We start from the raw sequence: 20,849 nt of genomic DNA, 5'->3' as shown, positions 1-20,849 counted from the left end.
TCACTAAACCCTGGCTAGTGACTTATATGTTCTGCTTCAGTTTCCTTCTTCATCAGCTTTGTTATGAGAATCAAGTGAGATTAAATATTTATAAAGCAGTTTGCAAAACTTAAAGCTTTATATAAATGCAAGTAATTGTTCTTGCTATTATTGTTGTTTTATTCTTGTGGAAAAGCTGTATTAGGCAATAATATAATCAGTTGGATTCAGAACTGATTGTTTTCCAGAAATGGTCAGTAATTGTTTTTTTGAGCATTGGGAAGGTCTCCAATGGAGCCTAAAAAATGTGTATTTTACTCTGTGATGTATGACATTTTTAGCAATAATTGGGTAAAGCTGGATAAGATTGTGCAGTATGTAAGAGAGTCAGGATTGAAAATGACTTGGCACACTAGGTTAAATCTAATATAATGAAATTACTAAGACAAATGTAAATAGTTTTACAATAAGGTTTTTAAACTCAACTTCAGAAGTACAAAGTGAAATAGGTACGGTTGAATAGGAGTTAGTCTGAAAAAGGTCTGGCAGTTTTAATGAACTAAAAACTCATATTAAATCAACAATAATATAACAGCTAAAAAAGTTAATTGGGTCTTAGGCTCTATTAAGATGGTCTGATGTATAGAAATACAGAAATGATAGTTGTGTTTTTTCCACACAAATTTTATTGGCATATTTCATTCCTACATTGCCAACATTTCCTGTTATATTCTCTTCCTTAGAGAGCATGCTATAAAATTCATTTATTAAAGAAAAAGAGAAGAGAAAGGGGAAAAAACAATAAAACCATTCAACATTTTTTTTTAAAGTATAACAATGTATAGGGCAGCCAGGTAGAACAGTAAATAGAATGCTGGTCCTGGAATGAGGAAGCTCATATTTGACCTTAGATACTTACTAGAAGCCACTTAACTCTGCCTCAGTTTCCTTTTCTGTAAAAAAAGAGGTGGAGAATAAAATAATAAATCAGTATCTAGTAACTTTGCCAAGAAAAATAAAGAAAAAAAAAACTTTCTAAAAAACAACTTTCTAAAAAAATGCCTCATAAAGCATTAAATTTTAAAGCAGAATTTGTATATCTACATGTTAGGACTTCATGAAAATTAATCTTTAACATGTTAAGAGATTGAATTACAAGACTTTTAGTTTTTTTTTTCCAACCTATTTTAGAATTCTGTAATCCTTGATATTAGTTTCCACCATACACTCAAGTCACAATGGGTAGAAGTATTAGTAAATTGGAAACCTACATCCAGATGTCCTTTATCTGAATGCTGTTCAAAATTCTAGTAAATTTAGAAAACAGGATGAGTTGCATGCAATAATAATAAAAAACAGCTTTTATTTAATGATCTAGAACAGAAATTCCACAGGAAAATAAAACAAACTTCTAATTAAAAATATCCTCCATCAGCTAGCTGTAGGCTTCATGAAGTTTAGATTAAAAAGCATGGAATATTCCTGTTAGCTTTGATTCAAATATGCTATCTGAAAGTCCCTCAGAATTCTTTAGAAATTATATTAAAATATTAATATTCCTATCAAATTCCAAATATATTTTCTACTAGTGATGGAAGCTTGGCTTTAAGTAAAATTTAGTCAGCAGGAAAATCTAAATTTCATTAATCTAACATTAGTAAATAAAAAGTTGTAAGTTCTCTTTGTAATGATTTTCCTAAGTGAATCTTTGAGCTTTATTTTTTAAAAAAAAATTTGTGTGTATTTCTGACTCTATTTTTATTAAAAGCAGGTTGCATAGTCTCACATTTGGAGATCAAAAATTGAGCTGCACATTATTGTTTCTTGCTGCACTGATAAATTAGGAAGCTCTGTTGTGATGTGTTCTTTTTCTAATTAATAATTTTATTGGCTTTTTAATATCATTTTTCTAGAATGTTCTTAACCCATTACTGAATCCTTCCTTATTAACAAAGAAATTGATCCAAAACCAAGTGACAAAATAACCACGACTAACAGTATGTCCAATATTTTCCATCTGCACTTCTCAAGAGAACCATTCTTTTTGAAGGCCTAAGACCAATATTGATTAGTATAATTAATCTATATTTAGCTACAGTTCCCATTTTAAAATTGAACTATGTATATTGTTTTCTTCATACTACTTTCTTTGATTTGCATAAGTTCTTAAAGTTTTCCATGTTTCTCTGAATTTTTCAGTTATAATTTATTATGGAATAATAATATTCCATTACATTGTTTTAGTAACATTTGTTCATCTATCCCCAAATTGATAGTTATGTACTTTCTTTCCCATTTTAATTATCATAAGGAGTCTTACTATGAATATTTTGCTATATATGGGATCTTTATTTTTTATCATTGATGCCTTTGGGATATATTTTTGAGATATAGTGGAATGCATGGGTCAAAAGAGCTAAAGAATTCAGTAGTTTTTATTAAGTTACTTCTAAACCAAGGTCTGACCAATAAGTATTTCTCATGCTGGAGGTTGACCTTAATCTGGAAATACAATTTGATTCAGAGTGGAAGTTGAATACTGAACATCAGATTAGGTGAGGTATTCTAATGCTAAAAGCTTCATTCCTATTCTGATGTATTCTCAATATTATTTAGCCCCTTTCTAGTTAATATTTTCTCAATATTATATATGTTATCAAAAATTACCATTGGCAATATACTGAAAAAGTGCAAGAATCAAAGTAAAAAAAAAAAATTATATATATCCCACTGAACTAAGGTAAAATAGTAGATATTTTAGTTTTTGGGAAAAGTTGTTCAAATCCAAAGTAGTTGATACAAAGCATTTGTCCCTCCCAGTTTACTTCTGAATATGCCACTATTCCTTTGATTACAAGACCTACTGTCCCAACAGCTCAGTGAATCCCTTTCAGGACTAGATCAGATAAGTGACCCCTCAGGGTTCTTCTGCCCCTGTAACAGGCTCAGCTGTAAGGAATCCATTTTCTAGAACTTTGGCCGCTCCTCTGATCTTTCCAAAATCAAAAGAGAATAGCTTAATGTGCATACTTCCCAATACTCCTTTAAATAAGAGCAAAAGAAACATTATAGAAGACAGAAACAAAAACAGGCCATACATTCACAGCCTATATGTTGGCCTGAGAGGGGTGAGTAAGTAGGTTACTGTTATTACCATGATCTAAATGGAAGTTTGCTTTGTTCACTGCCAGAAAAGGAGATAGAATTTGGCTAGTTAGTGCATTTTATATGCAAGTTTAGTTCTAATTCAGAAGCCAATTAAATTTAAATCTTCCCACATAGCCCAAATACACAGAGTCACAGAATATAGGTGATTGTTGTGAATAGGAGAAAATATCTTTAAAGTGAATTATAATGCTCTTGCTAGTGCTTTTAAGACTGGTCCCTTTGATCTATTATGTAGCTAAAAATTAAAAAACAGATGAACTCAAACTTTTCAGTATGTTTGTTTTCCCATAACTTCATTGTCACTGATATTTTAAGGTTCAGCCAGATGAAATGGTAATAGTTCCATTCAAGAATTTTCAAACTAAAATATAACTGTAATAAAATAAAGTTAAAAATGATAAAAAATAAAATGAAATTTATTTATTTAGATCCTGAAGCTTCAATATGTTTGGAAATATAAGACTTGTATTTTAGAAATACTTGTGATTAAAAATAATTTTTAAAAATACACAAACTACCCTTATGTTTGTGAGGAAGAGTTCACTATTAAATGATCAAGGAAAATACTGTCTTCAAAGTTAAAAGATTTAATCCTACTGTGTTTTGTTTATTATAATTATTTTATTTTTTATTTTATTTTTATATATTTATTTATTTATTATTGTTAATTAATTAATTAATTAGTGTTATTATATTATTTATTAATTATTTTATAAAAGACTCACTTCTTTTTGTTAAAAAAGAGGCTTTCCCTAAATTTACATTTTAAGATTAATGTGCTTTACTCTTAATGTAAGGAAATTGTTGTTTGAATTAAAATGTAAAGGGAAACATAGTTGAAAACCCTGGAGAATGTGTCCTAGATTTTGATAAGTGAACTGATTTTGTATCTTAACAACTGATGCTAAAAATGGTTTGTGTCAAATGTATTATTAATGAAGTAAGGAATTAGCATGTCATGTGGATTAAGAATATATTTCAAACACATCCATTTGTGTTGGCTAGGGAAGATGTATATATGAAGTAATGTTGAACAGCCTTTTTTTCCAATTGTTTTTACTGTTAACAACAACAAAAACTAACAAACAAATAAAAAACAAAACAAAAATAAAAACCTCTGTTCCTTGGAAAAGGTAATAGATTTTAATGGATCTGTTCTCTTTATCTAGGGCCTTTACCCTTAATTCTTTTGACACAGATTTCTTCCTTGTACATTGGGTAAGTGGTCTTGTCAACTATGAGTGGTGAATTTGGCATTTGCTAAGGGTACAATGATGAAAACACTTTTATTGAAATCTATTATACTCCCATTAGCCTAAAAGGAATGCTCTTACTGTTATTATAAGAGCCTGTAAGAACTTGTTTCCAAAGCTTTCTAGCATTTGTGTTGATCATCTTTGCCTTAGCCAGCATAGGTCTCTGGAGTCAGATAATTACTATTAAAATTAGAGTAGCTCTGGGTCTCAGAATCCTATTGAGGCTCACATTCACAGGAAAAATGTCCTTGGGATTATGAATATTAATACATTTAAATGTAATCTTTTTGTTTTCCATCTCTATTTTATTATTTTTTGTATATTTGTGGATACATTATATAATTCTTCCTCAAAATACATATTACAAAAGAGCAGTAGTTTCTGGCAGTATTTCTTATTAAAAATTTATTTATTTTTTTATAGTAAGGGTAGATTTCCATTATCATATTATTATTATTAAAGTAATGCTAGCACTCATCAGGCAATTATATTTTAATAAAGACCTTGAAGTTAACATTTGGTGTTATATTATTAGCTATTTTTTAAAAACAGTGATTGTTCTTAAATGTATGTACTTAAGAAAGATATATTAATTATCCCAATTGATCAATTTGTCTATATAATTTAAAATATTTCTGTCTCTGTTAAGTTTGTTTGTAGAATTATTAGGATTTAATCACTTATATTCTGGAAATAAATCAGTTGTGCCTTTATATAAATAACAAATGTAGTTCTTTGAATTACTTAGATGGGTTAGTTCAGGCAGGGACAACAAGAGGAGTACTAATTTTTCCAATATTAAACATTGCCTACTTTCAATATGGTGCATGTTTGTGTGGAGGTGGTTGGCTAAAGTCTAAAAATTGAGTTATAGTTTTAAATGGTGGTAATCACTGTAAAACTAGATGTTCAATCCATGGAGGTATCTCTACCATCCTAAACTACTACTGGATCACCATAATTAGCAGGATTCAGCAAATTTCAGAAATGAAATTCTAAATATACAAAGAGAAGTTATTCAGATGTGTTATAATTTTTAAGTTAGTATCCCGGGAGAAAAAGATGAATGAAAGGAAAATCTACTGACAAAAGTAAGTTTTTAGAACATATATACATAATTGAAGGAAAAGTTATAAAAGAAGAGGAATGGAAAATTGTCACAGTCCTGTACAAAAAGTATCATAAATACTTAGAATAAGTTGAAACTGGTGCTATGCAAAAAGCTAAATGTTACAGAAAAGACATATATTAAAGAAATATATTAAATATGGTCATATATGATATTATATATATGTGTATGTGTGTTTACATATGTATTTAGGTATATATGGGTATACACACAAACATACATATTTACACACACATATATAAAAGAATAAGGCCAAAGGAAGTATAGAGAAATCATTCAGATTGAATATGACAATGATAATGGATTATAGGAAAATGATGGATATAAATATTATGGTATAATGTAAGGAACCTTGGATTTGAAGAGAGAGAATCTGGATTTTATTTCTGCTTTGTTTACTTAATAATATCTCTGTGACCTTGAGGGAATTGAACTAAATAGAATCTGAGATTCCTTCTAGCTTCCAATCCATGATTCATACTTCTGAAAAAGTAGGAATAATTAATTCTTACTTAGTTTCCCCTTTATCTGTCTAAGAGAATGATACCTGAATTGGAGGATAAAACACAAAGTGGGGAATGAGGACTTAGAAATCCAGACAGATATGGTGATAAAAATGAGAGCAACTTTCTACCCTTAATAAATTCAGGCCCTCCATGCCAGAACTACTTAGCCTACAATACAGGGGTAAAACAAATTTTTTAAAAATTTAAAAACCACACATGAGATTGATGAACCAGTCATTATTATTTTTTTTCTTTTTCTTTTTTTTTTTTTTTAACATCAGGAAAACTGGGTTTGGAGGCCATATTTTAAGAAGTACATCAATAAGCAAGAAAGTGTGCTAACAAACATGGTAAAATTTTCCAGGACTATTGTAATGGCTAAATTGTAATTTTTTTATATATGTTAAAGAGAAGATTTTTTTTTGTTCAAATATGATTTGGATTATTTGAGTTCTGAGTTCCATTCCTAATCTGATATTAAATTATGTAATTCCGTGATTCTGGATCAACTGATGATATATATTTCTGAGAGAAAAAACTAACTTCAAGGACAATAATATCCTTATCTCCTTCCCAATTACTGGGTACTTGGACCCTTGCTTGATCTTAGTAGGAACCACATTACAAATAGGTGGACCTAATACCTACTAACTCCCCACCAAAATCTTGATCTCCAATGTCCTGTAAATAGCCTATTATCTATCCTCCTTTTTTTTTTTTATTCCCCTTTTTGTATTGTCTTCTTCCATTGGAAAGTAATCTCCTGACCTGCTTCTGTTACATATTGCCTGTGTGACTCTTTCATTGACCTAATCAAATCTTTAAGACTACTTTCAGAGAAGCTGCTGATCTGTACTATAAGAAGGTATTTCTTCACCCACAAGTTTTTTTTTAATCAATTAAATCATAAGTCCAGTTCTAATCTTATATGTAATTCAATTTATCTTTAGAGTTTATTGAAAATAGTTTAACTTTTTTTTTTTCATAACTCTTAGTCATCTTGTTGAGAAGCAATATTAGGCCATTATAACCTCTAAGATCTTCCACTTTTCAATTCTACTTTATAATTTGTTGCATTGTAGTAATAGCTTCATATGCTGTTAAAGGATGCACAGAATATTGTTATTCCCTACTTTCAGTAACTCTAATTATAATCCTTGCACATTTTACCATCTACCACTGTCAGATTTTAAGTGACATTTATTTAATTTTGTTAATTATCCTTTCTAGCATACTTATTTCTAGCGGTGCCTTTTCTTTGTCTCCTGCCCCTACTATCAACATAATTTCCTCCTCTACATTTTCTAGTCTTCTTTGATGTAGGAAACCATATAAATGGTTTTGAAAAATACATACATAAAGTAAGAACAAATAGTTTCTGAGTGTAGTTAAGAAAAGAAGAAGAGGAGAAAGGAACAAGCATTCATTTATCATCTACTATATATCAGGCACTGTACTAGACATCTTACAAATACTGTCTTTTTTAATCCTGATAACAATCCTGGGAGGTAGATGCTGTTATTTTCCTCATTTTACAGGTAAGTAAAGTGTGGCAGATGGAGATTGGTTGGTTTGCCCTAGGTTACACAGCTATTAGATGTGTGAGACTGGATTCAAATTTGAGTCTTCCTATCTTTAGGTCCAGTGTTTTATGTGCTGCACCACCACTAACTGCCTCTCAATAGCTAATGTAGTGCATGCATTGTATGACATTTAATTTGACTACTCAGAAGCCTAGCTTTGTCATTTTCTGACTTAGCAATGCTACAGATTTGATAAGTTCTGCAGATAAGAAGGGCATCATTTTGATGCTTTGTGCTTAAGGCTCATTAACCTATTAGGATTGTTGTTCATTTATCATTTATGACTTTAAAAGTTTCAAAAAAAAATAACATATTGTGCTCTCAATCCACTTTGACAGTTTTAAGAAAACAAATTACCTCTTTAAAAATCATATCATTTTTCTTATATTAAATTGGTAGAACACTAAGTATTTGTGTTAGATATCCTAGATTTTACATTTGGACTCCAGAAATTTAGGAAAATGTGAATGCTAAAACTTTATATAGTGTGGATAATAATTTGTAAAACTTTAAAACCAATAGCTTTTAATGGGGTTATACCTACTGTATATTAAACAGTTAAATATTTACTTTAGCATTGTAAAGATATATAATTTTGTTATGTGCCTGTTCCCTTTATGTGTGTAAATTGTCTTCTTTCTCTAAGATGTAAAAAACTTCAAAGTGTAAAAAAGTCCTACTTCATATGGCACCTTTTATTTTAAAAAAGAAAGAAAGAAAACTCCTTGAAGTTAGTAATTGTCTTTTTTTACTTATATTTATCACCACAGTGTTTAAGAGGACCTGACACATAATAAGACCTTAATAAATCTTTCATCTAGCTATCTATCACTCTAGGAAGAACTAGAACTGGTCTATGAGATTTAATTTTAGGGTTTGGGGAATTTCTCTATATCATCTCAACTCAAAAATATTTGCCTAGAATTTCACTGTCAGAGTCTTATTTCCTATGGCTTAATTCTTTTATATCTTTTAAAATACAAATTTATCCTGGCAGATATAGTGCCTCAAGTTTCTTTAAGTCATTTATATTTGAGTAGGAATTAATTTTAGATTTTCTTGACAATAGGCATTAATAAGGAAACAATAGTAATCAAGGAACTCCATATATAAGAGAGCAGGTAAGTAGCTGAGGGAGAAAAAAAAATGCAAAATATGGAGTTGTAAAGGGCAGAAGATATCAGTTTCACTTGGGGTCAACAATGATGGCAAGATTTTGATGTGCTGGCAAGTTGGCTTATAAAAAGAAATTTTCATTAAGATGTGCACCAGGTTTGTGATATACCATCACTTTGCTATTATCCAGGTGGTGGAGAGTTAGGGCCTCTGCAAATTATGAATTTGGCAGCTTAACGAGACTGTCAAGCTCATCAATTGTAAGAGAAAGAAAATGGATAATCATGAGGAAGAAAGTTCAAGGTAATGTCTTTGCTTATCAGTGGAATGCTAATAACTGAAGAGAGACATTAAGTGTCCCTTATATAAATATAAACGATACCATCACATTATTACCTATTCTTTTTCAACAGCTAACATGTTCTGAGTGGCATCCCTCTGCTGGTTATCATGTGCCAATTATTTTCCGTTTGTAAGTCAACAACACGATAGGAAAGTAACCCTCTGGTGATCACCTTTTAATTAAGGCAACTGCTAAACTCGACATGCAGTTTTCTATTATTAAAATGACTTGCTTGCTGTACAGGGATACCACAGAAGAGATTAATTTTCCTCAAGGAGACTAAAGATGCAAGGAGAGAGGAAGTAATCTCTCACTACCTCATATGGTGTTCTCTTCCTTTCAGATGGTCTGATTAAAAGAGATATCAAAGTGAGAAAAGGTCACATGAGTAGACAGTGGGAGAAGACATGTGGTGGCATGCTGGTTTTAGACTTGATTACTTTCAGTCATGTTATTTTTAAATATAATGCCTCTTAAACCAGTTGTTTTGATACTCTGCTATTCTTTAGAAAACCATGATACCTACATAGTGAAGAGATTATTTTTAAAAAGATAAAAAACATCTTTAAAAAGAGAATTTTTAAAAAATGTTTAAAAATAAAAAATAATTTTGCCATAAGGAAATATTGAAGGAGAAAATGTTCTTTCAGGCTTTTTTTTTTTGTTTTAAACAACTCTGTTATAATGATCATAACTTGCATATGATTTCTTCCTTTTTGCTAATATAGAAAAAAATTTGAATAGAAATGTAATATATAACTCTCCAAAGAATCTTTTCAGCAAGATAAAGTGTTTTTTTAGCTTAATATTATATTCTTGAGGACTATTTTCATTTTTTTCTTTATCTGTCACAATCACTTAGTAAAGTGTCTTGCACATGATAGGTACTTAATGAATTAACGCTGAATTTATTTTAAAAATGACAATTATTCATCAGTTTCTGAACTTAAAGCAAATGAGGCACTTTGTAAAAGCAAAGTTTTCACATCACCTTATTTGTATATCTATAGTTCATTCAGATGAGATGAAAAGATTAGCTTTCATGGACATAGAGAGCTATTTGGGTATTGTTACATTAAATTTCATGTACATTTGACAAAATTTGCAATGTTCAGACTATTATAGGTAGTTTTCTTTTTCTGCCCTTTGCATATTGAAATAATCATGGTTTCTGATATTTAAGTGCATAATTTTCAAAAAGGGGGATAAAATCAAAATCTGTGATTTAAAAGAGTAAAAAAGAAAAATAAAATAGAATCCCAGTGCTTCAATTTTGAAATAGGCATTCATCTCTCTAACATATTTTGGATTTGCAATAGTAATTATAAACATATAGAGAATCTCAAGTTCAATTCAAATACATCTCCAAATATGTACTACCATATCTACAAGTAAATCTCAAACCCCAGATAATTTTGATAATAAAGAAAATAGAAATCCATACTTTTATAGCAAAGGGAAGAAAGAAGACATAATTAAGGGAATTTGGAGTTGGTGCAGGTTTATTTGGAAGACATTATCATTAAGGTGTATCACTCCAGATTTTAAATCTAAACTTTCAAGAAATATCTTGTTGATATGAATTGAATTCTTACTAAAGTATTGAAAAACATCTTCATTTTTGTCAAATAAGAAGGCACTAAGACTACATATAAAGCTTTAAGAGCCAACTGTTTTCTTCAAAAGATTGAAAATTTTAAATTGTGACTATGTGGGATGAGAGAAAATTTTTGCAGAATGTATAGATACCTGTGTTGGAAATTCTAAATTTTTAGATTATGAATTTAAAAAGCATGTAGCAAGTGCTAACTGTATAGCCCAACTACTCTACTAAGCTAAATGTAAAAAGAGATACTTTCTCTGCATTCAAGGAATTTACCACTAATAAGTGGAGATAAAAATCTGCATAATTATTCTATAACATATTTTAATACTTCACTGGGAGCACCCATATTCTCACTGATTTGAGGACACTTTCTATTGGTTCAGAACATAATCTATCTATTCCTTCTAATGGTATGTCAATTGGCTAAATTTTTGCATAGACACTCCACAGGAGATTGGTTTATTGAGCTAAAGGCCTTCTTTGTATATCTTTTAGGATTTGGAAGACACCACTGCAGCAATGTGGTTGATTATTCTTCAAATATCTTGCAATCAATCTACCTTCTTTCCAAATTATTCATTTCTTGATTATGTGTTTTATTCCCTTTTTGTTTTGTAGCTTGTATTTGATGATATTGCACAAGAGATCTTATTCTTTCCTGTATCCTTCAACTTATTGACTCCTGTATATTCCTTCTATCATTCATCATTAGTTTCTCCCTATTTGCTGGTTCCTTTTCTACCACTTACAAATGTGCTCACAGTTTCCCCATCCTCAAAAAACCCTCACTTGATCCTTCCATCTCTGTTATTTATTGCCCTATTTCTTTTCAGTCCTTTATAGTTAAACTCTTTGGGGTAAAAACATGATAGGTGCTTCAAATTTCTCTTCTCTCATTCTTTCATTAACCATTTAGATTCCAGCCTCTGCTTTCATCATTCCACCAAAACAGTTCTCTCCAAAGTTATCAGTAATCTCTTAATTGTCAAATCCAAAGTCCCCTTGACTTATTTACAGTTTTTGATACAGTTGATCACCCTGTCTTCCTTGATATTCTCTTCTCTATAGGTTTTTGGGATGCTATTCTCCCCTACTTCTGCTACCTATCAGAATATTCCTCAGTCTCTTTTGCTAGAGCTTCATTTAGCTGCGCCTTGTGACCATGATAGCCCATAGAATTTCTTCTCAGTCTTTCTTCTCTTCTCCATCTATCCTATTGCATTTGTTGATCTCATCAGCTCCCAATGATTAAATGAACACCTATGAGAATCATTGATGATTCTCAAATCTATCTTTTCCTGTCCTAACTTCTCTGCTTATTTTTAGTTTTACACTTTCAACTTTTTTTCAGACATGCCCAGTAGACATCTAAAATGGACCTCAACATATCTGAAATGTAACTCATTTTCTTCTCAACTAAATTCTCTACTGTTGCCAATCCCAGTCCCTTAGGCTCCCAACCTAGGACATCCTGCAGTTCTCATGAGTATTATTCACATGCAATTTGTTAACAAGGCTTGTTGATTTCTTTTTTGTAACATCTCTTGCATTTGCCCCTTTTTCTCTTCTGATATCACCATTTGATGTGTAGGACCTCTTTAATTCACACAGTTTTCTGATAGGTCTATCAGCTTTAAGTCTCTCTCCAATCCATTCTACCCTCTATTTAGCTGTTAACATGATTTTTCTATTTCCCCTGAAGAATTATACTCAGTTTTGCTGGGTAAGTTATTCTTGGTTGTAATTCTAGCTCCCTTGCATTTCAGAATATCATATTCCAAATTCTCTATTCCTTTAATGTAGAAATTACTAAATTATGTGTGAACCTAAGACTCCACAATATTTGAATTGTTTCTTTTTTGTTGAGTTTATATCTTGGTATTATCTGACACTATAATAGATTTTTGTGGTCAAATTGTTGTTTTTTTCTTATTTTGAGTATTCTTTAAACTATGAACTTTATGTAAAAATCAGGTCTAATCACTTAAAAATGTGGTGGCATTGTCCCAATTTTCAGATTTTTTCATGTTACTATCTTCAGAACTAGTTCTGGGGTCTGCAAGTTTTTTGTCTTTCCAAAGTGATATGATGCTGAGAGAGGTATTGTCATTGTTTTTCTGGTCTGCAATCTGGTTTTTGTCCAGGAAGGACCCATGGTCCCCTGTAGTCACAAATGTGCTATTTTTTTTTCCTTTGGTATTGTGATCAGGGTCCCTGCTCCATTGTACTAGCATTCTTCTTTGCTCTGGAATTGTGACCCACAACTGAGTATAAGCAACAGAGTTCTGAACAGCACCAGCTATACCAAGTGACTGTGAAAGACAACTCTCTCTGACCAGTTACCTGATCCCCTTATTGCTTTTGGGTGGAGAGCTCTTAAAGCTGCTATTGCTGGTACTGTTAGGTTTATGGGCTCCAGACAGGTCTCAACTCCAGTGTCAATAACTTCTTCTGCAACTTCTTAACTATTCTTAGTCTGGAAAAATGTCTTCTATCAACATTTCCTTGATTCTATTATTCCAAAATTTTATTTGATGCCTTATTTTAAAGTTGTTTACAGGTTTAAGAGAGTCTAATGGAATGAATGCTCTTAACTCAACATCTTGGCTCCACCCAAAGTATAGATACAACCATATCCCTCTATTTGATCAATTCTTATGGTTCCCTGTAGTCTTCAGCATCAAAATTTCAAAGTCCATCAAACCTAGTCCATATTGTCCCCTTTCCAACCTTCTTCCAACTTATTTCCTACAACATTCTATTTGGTCTACTCACACTGCTCCCCTTACTATTCCTCAAACAAATCACTCCATGTCTCAACTGTGGCATTTTCTTTGGCCTTGAATGTTCTTTCTTCTCAACTCTGCCTAATAACTTCTCTGGTTTCATTCATGTCCCAATTAAAATTCCATCTTCTACAGGAAGACTTTTTTTCATCTTTCTACATAAAGTCTTAGTTTTAGTGTCTCTTCTCTTTATTTATTTCCCTTTTTCATGTATATAGGTTGTCTGTACATATTTATTTGTTTATGATTTTCCCTAATAGATTGTGAGTGTTTTGAGAACAAAGGATGTCTTTTGTTTTTATTTGTATTCTCAGGACTTAGCACTGAACCATATATTTATTCAAAGTTGCACTCAATTTTTGAGGCAGTTTTACAAGCTTCTGTAAGTCCAGTGATTCAACAAATAATTTTTCAGTGCCTATGATGTACCAGGAAGTAGGCTAAGTCCTAAACATTCAAAAAGGGAGATGACAAAAAAGCAATTTTAAAAATTTGTCTTTAATCTCAAAGAGTTAATAATCTAATAACAGGGCAGAGGGTAAAGTGGGATGAGAAGGAGAAAACATTCAAACAAAGATAATCTACAGATGAAAAGTATTAACATTAAGAAAAACTGCAAAAAGTTTGTTGTAGAAAGTGGGATTTTACCTGGAACATAAAGAAAGCCAAGGAAGTCAGGAAGCAAGTGTGAGGAGGGAGAAATTTCAGAGAAGATGTCCATCAAACGTTGCAGACATTGTCTCTGATTTTAGGAAAATAAAGATAAAATCAGTGCTTGCTTCAAGAAGCTTACATTCTTCTAAGGGGGGGGATTATAATATATAAACATAATAGCTAGTATTTATATAACTCATTAAGATTTGAATATGTTATTTCATTTGATCCTCATAACAATCTCAGAAGATAGTTATTATCCTCATTGTACAAATTAGGAAACTGAGCCAGATAGGAGTTAAGTGAATTTCCTAGATTCACTTAGCGGGGGTTTCAGACAAGATTTTGTAAAGTCCAGGCTAAATCTCTGGAGGGCCTCAGGATCAGTCAGAATCAGGATCAAAGTCCTTGGTCTTTAGGAGAAAAAGTGAAGGAGTCAGGAAAGCTTGCCAAAGATGTATCCTGGATTCTGAAGTCTGGAGTCTCTAGCCTTTCTCCTCCTCATCCTTCAGCCAAGTGACCCTAACCTCTCTCCCTCAGCCATCCAATCCTTGCCTACAATTACCTTACTATCACACATTCAGCAAGCCCCAATCATGAGGAGAGCCATCACATTACCATATCATCTAAGAATATGCTTATAGAACCATTATCTCATATAGAATATATAAGTAGCCTTAAGTGCTCTGAGTCTCAGATTCAAGTAAACCTTTTCAGTTTCAGCCCTCTATACTTCCACTTTCTTTTGTTTTAGAACACAGGTGGTCAGGTCCTCCCTGACTTCTCAGGGAGGTGAGAACCCCCAAAAGGAAATGATCACGCCCTCCCTGATTTCTTAGGAAAGGAGGTAAAAACACCAAAAAAGAGGTGATCACTCCCCCCTTGACTTCTCAGGAAAGGAGATGAGAACACTAAAAAGGAGATCATCATACCTTCCCTGACTTCTCAGGAAGAGAAATAAAAAACACCAAAGGGAAATGGGGAGTCAAACCAGATATTGTTAGTGGGTTTCTGGGCTGAAGGGTCTTACTAGAAACAGGTATACACAAATCCATCAATATGAGAGGTATTACACAAGCACACAGCAGTATAGCACAGGCCAGTAGTAATGACTCTCTCTACAGCCAGGTGCAGGCTCAATGTGGTGTAACATGAATTGAACAGGCAAGTAGTAATATAACAAATAACATGAATCAACATGATATTGTAAAAGATTTCCAAAAGTCCTAAAAGGAGGGTATGTAAATAACAATCACATATACACCTCCTTTAGCAGCCAAGAAATAGTCCAAAACCAATCTATTGTCCATTACTTCATGTGTGAGGGAATTCAGTGATCCTTGCAAGTTTTTGAAGTCTTGCAACAGTTTTATTATGTGTTAGGGAATCCAATGATTCCTGCATATTTTGAAGTCCTGCAACAGTCTCATTATGTCTCAGGAATCCAATGATTCCTGAGGAGTTTGAAATCCTGTATCAGTCTCATTAACAATTTTTGATATTCATGAGTCAATTGCCATAATTGCCATGCTCTTTCAGTGGTGGGCACAATCAGTAATGGAATCACCCATTTTTCCTTGGGTCTTCTTTGTTTCAAGGGTCTTCTCTGTCTTTCTTTGATGGACAAGGTAAATATGGCTTGTTGGCACCCATCTGATTCCATCTCCATCTGTAGAGATACAAGCAAATCCTCTCCCCCAAGAAGTTAACCTATCTGGCTCCTTCCATTTACCACTTTCTGGATCTCTCCATATCACCTGGAGATTATCTAAAAATAGTGGAGCTGCTCACACTGGATACTGCCCTTCTGGAGGATCGTACAACCTGTCTGCTAGAGCCAATGCATCTTTATCAAAAATCAAGAAATTAACTGTTTATAAAGAGCTAAATTTAGAAGTTCTCTAGGGTTACTGTGGCTCCCCCTTTCTTTTGTTTTTAGAAGAATGTCTTGATATCTCCTTTTCTTCTCTTTACTATTGCCTGTCCTTAAGGATTAAAAGGTATGTCAGTGGTGTGTAAAATCTGATTCTGTGCACAAAAGTGTGCACAATGTTTAGAAGTATATGTAGGTCCATTATCTGTTTTTATTGCTTGTGGCACACCCAAAATTTCAAAAGCCTGTATAAGGAATTCAGTGACCATTTGAGCTGTCTCTTTTGCTGCCGGTATTGCAAAAGTAAATCCTGAAAAGGTGTCTACTACACATGGATAAGACAGATGACCAAAGATTTAAAATGGGTCACATCCATTTGCCAAATGTCATTGGGTCTCAAACCACAAGGGTTCTTCCCTGGAGGGAGCATAGGAATGTGGAAAGGAAGGCAAGCTGTAAAGGCTTTTACTCTGCTCCTAGTTTTTGTTATCCCAAATTGCAAACGTAAAGCTCCAGCAGCCTGGTAATATTTAGAATGAGATTCTTGAGCTTCCTGAAATAAAGGAGTATTGACCAACATGGTTAGAAGGGTTCTAATTTCCATCAAAAATAGGACCCGGAAGACCACTATGCAAGTAGGCATGCAAGATATAAATCTTACCTGGATGTTTTCTCTCTTGCTCTTAAAGTTCCTTAAAGAGCTGATATATATTGGAAGCTACAAATTTTATTTGGGCTATGGCAATTTTGTGTACCACAATCTGCTCAATAAGCTGAATCAGATATTATATTTATATCTTTCTCCTGGATAATAAATAAGAGTTAGAATGAGTGCTTATAATTCATTCTACTGAGTAAACTGAAAGGCAGTTCTGACTATTCTCTTTATAGTTAAGTCACAAGAGTAGACAGCACAAATGTTATGTTTAGATGCATCTGTAGAAATAGTCGGTCCTTTAAGAGGAACTTTAGAAATCTTTTCTTCAAAAATCCATTGCCAATTATGTAACAGTCATGTTATCTTTAATAGAGAGCGAGATGTAAAATTTGGAGCTGTGGCCAATAAAATTTGCAACTCTGGGATGTTTTTACAGCATACATTAATTTTTGCATTGGTATTAAAAGTTATGTATATTGTCATGTTTTATCCCAGATAATTGTACTGCTTGCTTATAGCCTTTAATAAAATTCTAGCCACAAGCACTGGATAAGGAAAAATGTTTTGTTCTGGTTGTGCTGGGAGGTTCACCATCTGTCACACTGTCTCACTGATAAAGGACTGCTATAGGTGCCTCTTCTGTAGCAAAAACTGATATTTCCAAGGGTTTTTAGTGACTCTCTCAACCACATTGGATAAAGCCAGTACAACTCCTCTTAAGTTCTCTTGAGCTTCTTTTGTAACTTGGCATAGTGAGTTTAAAGCACTGTATTCCTTTAAAATATCATACAATGGTTGCAATTAATAGGTAGTCAAGTCTAACACTGGACTCATCCATTGGATATCTCCTACTAATTTCTGAAAGACATTTCAGGTGTTCAATTTCTCTGTTCTTAATAAAAGTTTTTGTACTGTAAGCACCTTAGGATATACTTCATATCCTAAGCATGTCTTTGAATTTTTTCTGGAGCTATATGCAATTTGTAGTTCCTTAGTGTTTCTATGTTTTTTTGTCGACATGTTTCTAACATTTGCTCCTCAGGTGCACATTCCAATTTATCATCCATGTAATGGCAATTGAGTAGGAGATAGAAGTCCAGGATGAAGAATTCCCACAGTTTCCATCTGTTCATTTACTTTTCTTAAATCAGTCAATAGCCTCCATTTTCTATATTTCTTTCTTACAACAAATCCAGGGGAATTCCAAGGATTTAGAAAAGGTTTTAAGTGTCCATCTAATTAGCCATGAATTTTATCACTAGCTAAGGGCTATCTACACTGGTGTATCAGTTTTCCATTGAATGGGAACAGGTGAGAGTGCAGACAGGCCTTCAACAGCAGCCCTAACTAAAAAACTGAAGTACTCATTTGTAATCCTAACTGTTGTAAGATGTTACTTCCCCACAGATTGATGGGGATGTTTTTCAACTATAAAAGGAGTAAAAATTCCTGTTTCACCTTCAAATACCCATCTCAAAGGGGTAGCATTAACTTTAGCTGCTATTGATCCTTCTACACCAGATATATAGGTATCTGCCTTAATCTTTGGCTAGTGACTGGGGCAGTCAGCACTTCTAATGATTGTACAATCTGCACCTGAGTCTACCAATCCTTCTAATGGTCTGCCATTTATATAGATATTGAGCATAGGTCAGTCAGTTGTAACAGCTGCAGGCTAGAATATTCCTGGATTCTGCTGCTGAGAGTTAGAATTTGGGTGACTATCACCAGATTGATTATTAGGAGTCTGTATTAGTAAACCTGATGCTACTACTTCTCCTGTTTGATAAATCACACATTGTCTACCTGTACTAGTGACTGGAATATTATCTATACATTCCCCAGTTTCCTGCATCAGTGTATAGATGAACACTGTTTTGTAAGCACTCTCAGGAGGTAAAATGGTCAAGCCTACTGTGACTGGAGGCAAGGGATCCATAGGCTAGAGAGGAATAGATTTTACCTCTCCAGGGGATATCTCAGTAGTCCCAGCTGCAAACAATTCTATTCTCCCCAGTTATAATTCCCTTCTCCCATCAGGTTGCTTCCTGGCTGATATGATTATGATTCCCTTTCTACCATTGGATTACTTTTTGGCTGATTGGTCATGTCTGAGTACTGAATGTCTAAAAACTCTCTGGGGGTAGCATTGGCTGCCATTATGCCACAAGTGTTTTTTGCATTGGGCCCTTGAATGGGGCCTCCCATTCTGTTTCCCTGATTCAATCTACATTCTGATGCTCAATGGAAGCCTCTGTTGCATTTTGTACATGGGGTTTGGGGTCTTGTTCTCCCACCCTGTTTTCTCACAATGTCTTTATGCTAACATTGAGCTTTCAGATGCCCTACTTTACCACATTGAAAGCATTGACAAGTCTCTGGAAGTCCCTTGCCAAAAGGAACCCTGTCTTCCCATGTTTGGATCTTGGGAAGTCTGCATCATAGCCTGGGAATAAAAGGTATTTGTGCCTACTGTGGCACAAAGTCTTATGATCTCCTCTAAAGGAACATTCTTGTATATTCCTAATATAATTCTTCTACAAACCTCATTAACATTTTCTTTAGCAAGTTGTCATCATAATTTTAGTTGCTGCATTTTCTCCAATAATTCATTTGACAGCTGTTTGAAAACGTTCCACAAAATCAGCAAAGGATTCATTTGGACCTTGAGCTGTTTTTGAGAAGGCTTCCCCTTTATTTTGCCTTCCTGGGAAGGTGCCCCATGCTTTTACAGCAGCAGAAGCAATTTGCTCATATGCTGCTATAGGGTAATTAATCTGTGCTAGGGTATCTGCATAAGGACCTACACCTGTTTGTTGGTCACAGGTAATGGTATATTAATTCCAGGTTGCCTATTTAGTTGGGCTTGTATCCTACAGAGTTTAGTATACTCAGAAAGCCACAACAAGTTTTGTCCAGGTTCTAAACCTGTCCTTGCTATAGATTTCCAATCACTAGGGGTGAAAATTTCATAAGCTAAATTCTCTAATGACTTCCTAACATAAGATGATGTAGACCCATAAAGAGCTCAAGCCTTTTTCAGACCATTGATAATTTCTAGATTAAAAGGAGTGTATCTGGGGGCAGCTAGGGGGCGCAGTGGATAGAGCACCAGCCCTGAATTCAGGAGGACCCGAGTTCAAATCTGGTCTCGGACACATAATGCTTCCTAACTGTGTGACCCTGGGCAAGTCACTTAATCCCAGCCTATTAAAAAAAAAAAAAAAAAAAAAAGGAGTGTATCTTCTTTTTTCTTGACCTGAAGAGTTAAGCTGTTCAATCACAGGATATGTTTCTATTTTTAAATCAGCTGTATTCTGTCCTTCCTCTTTGGCTTTAAGTAGTACCTTTTGCAATCTAGTCATGGGGGGAGGGATTACTAAGTGGGAGGTGCTGGTGGTATCACTGCCCCTCCCACTTCTCTTCCTTCTCCCCCTCCTCCTCCTCCTCCTTCTACCCAGGAAGGTGAAGTTGATGGGGGAGGGTCAAGAGCCTACTCTGGTGTAGGTGGAGATGAAGCTGAGAGGTGAGAGTGAGAATCACCATACCCTTTAAATTCATTCAACTCTTCATGCCTTTCATAGATTTTTTTCATTACCCTTCCCCTTCTTTTCATGTTTCTCCTCACACTTCCTAGTCTGGCTGTTCTCCTTAAAATTTCTCTTTTTTAGAACTTGTGGAATTTTTTTAAGGCCAATTGTGTTAGGTTGTATATGTAGAATGTTTCTTTAGAAAATGAATCAGGACCATTATCATTGTAATATTCACTTAGTTGCTCTCCTACTAGTTTCCAATTATCTGCTTCTATTTCTTCTTCCTTAGAGAACCAAGGGGACATGCATTCTAATGTTTCTAAGAGTCTACCAATCTGCTCCCAAGTTACGAGCAAACCTTGCCTCTTATTAGTCTAAGTATGCTTTTTTAGACCTCCCTTGGGGTGGGGGGTGAAGGTGGGGGTGGGGGAGATGATTTTCCTAATATCTGCCCCATTTCAGCTAGAAAACAAAAGTTACTTAGTTTATCTTTTAAAAAGTTCCCTGATTGTCTATTTTAATACTCACACTATTTTCTGGTCACAGGGACTTCTTCCCTGAAATTATAGTCCTTAATCCACATTGGGTGCCAATATGTAAAGTCCGGGCTAACTCTCTGGAGAACCTCAGGATCAGTCACAGTCCAGATTAGGATTTGA

General features: G+C 33.7%; 1 protein-coding gene across 1 annotated transcript in view; it reads left to right on the top strand.

The window, feature by feature from the left end:
• The window catches only part of PTPRD (protein tyrosine phosphatase receptor type D), a 2,806,204-nt gene that overhangs the window by 1,171,357 nt on the left and 1,613,998 nt on the right, over window positions 1-20,849 (top strand). Inside the window, 1 exon segment of the mRNA XM_074282898.1 lies at window positions 4,317-4,365. The gene's annotated coding sequence lies outside the window, so the exon portion shown is untranslated.

Source organism: Sminthopsis crassicaudata, chromosome 1 (assembly GCF_048593235.1).
Source record: "Sminthopsis crassicaudata isolate SCR6 chromosome 1, ASM4859323v1, whole genome shotgun sequence".
Classification (NCBI taxonomy): Eukaryota; Metazoa; Chordata; class Mammalia; order Dasyuromorphia; family Dasyuridae; genus Sminthopsis; species Sminthopsis crassicaudata.
This window is presented reverse-complemented; position numbering and strand designations above follow the sequence as displayed.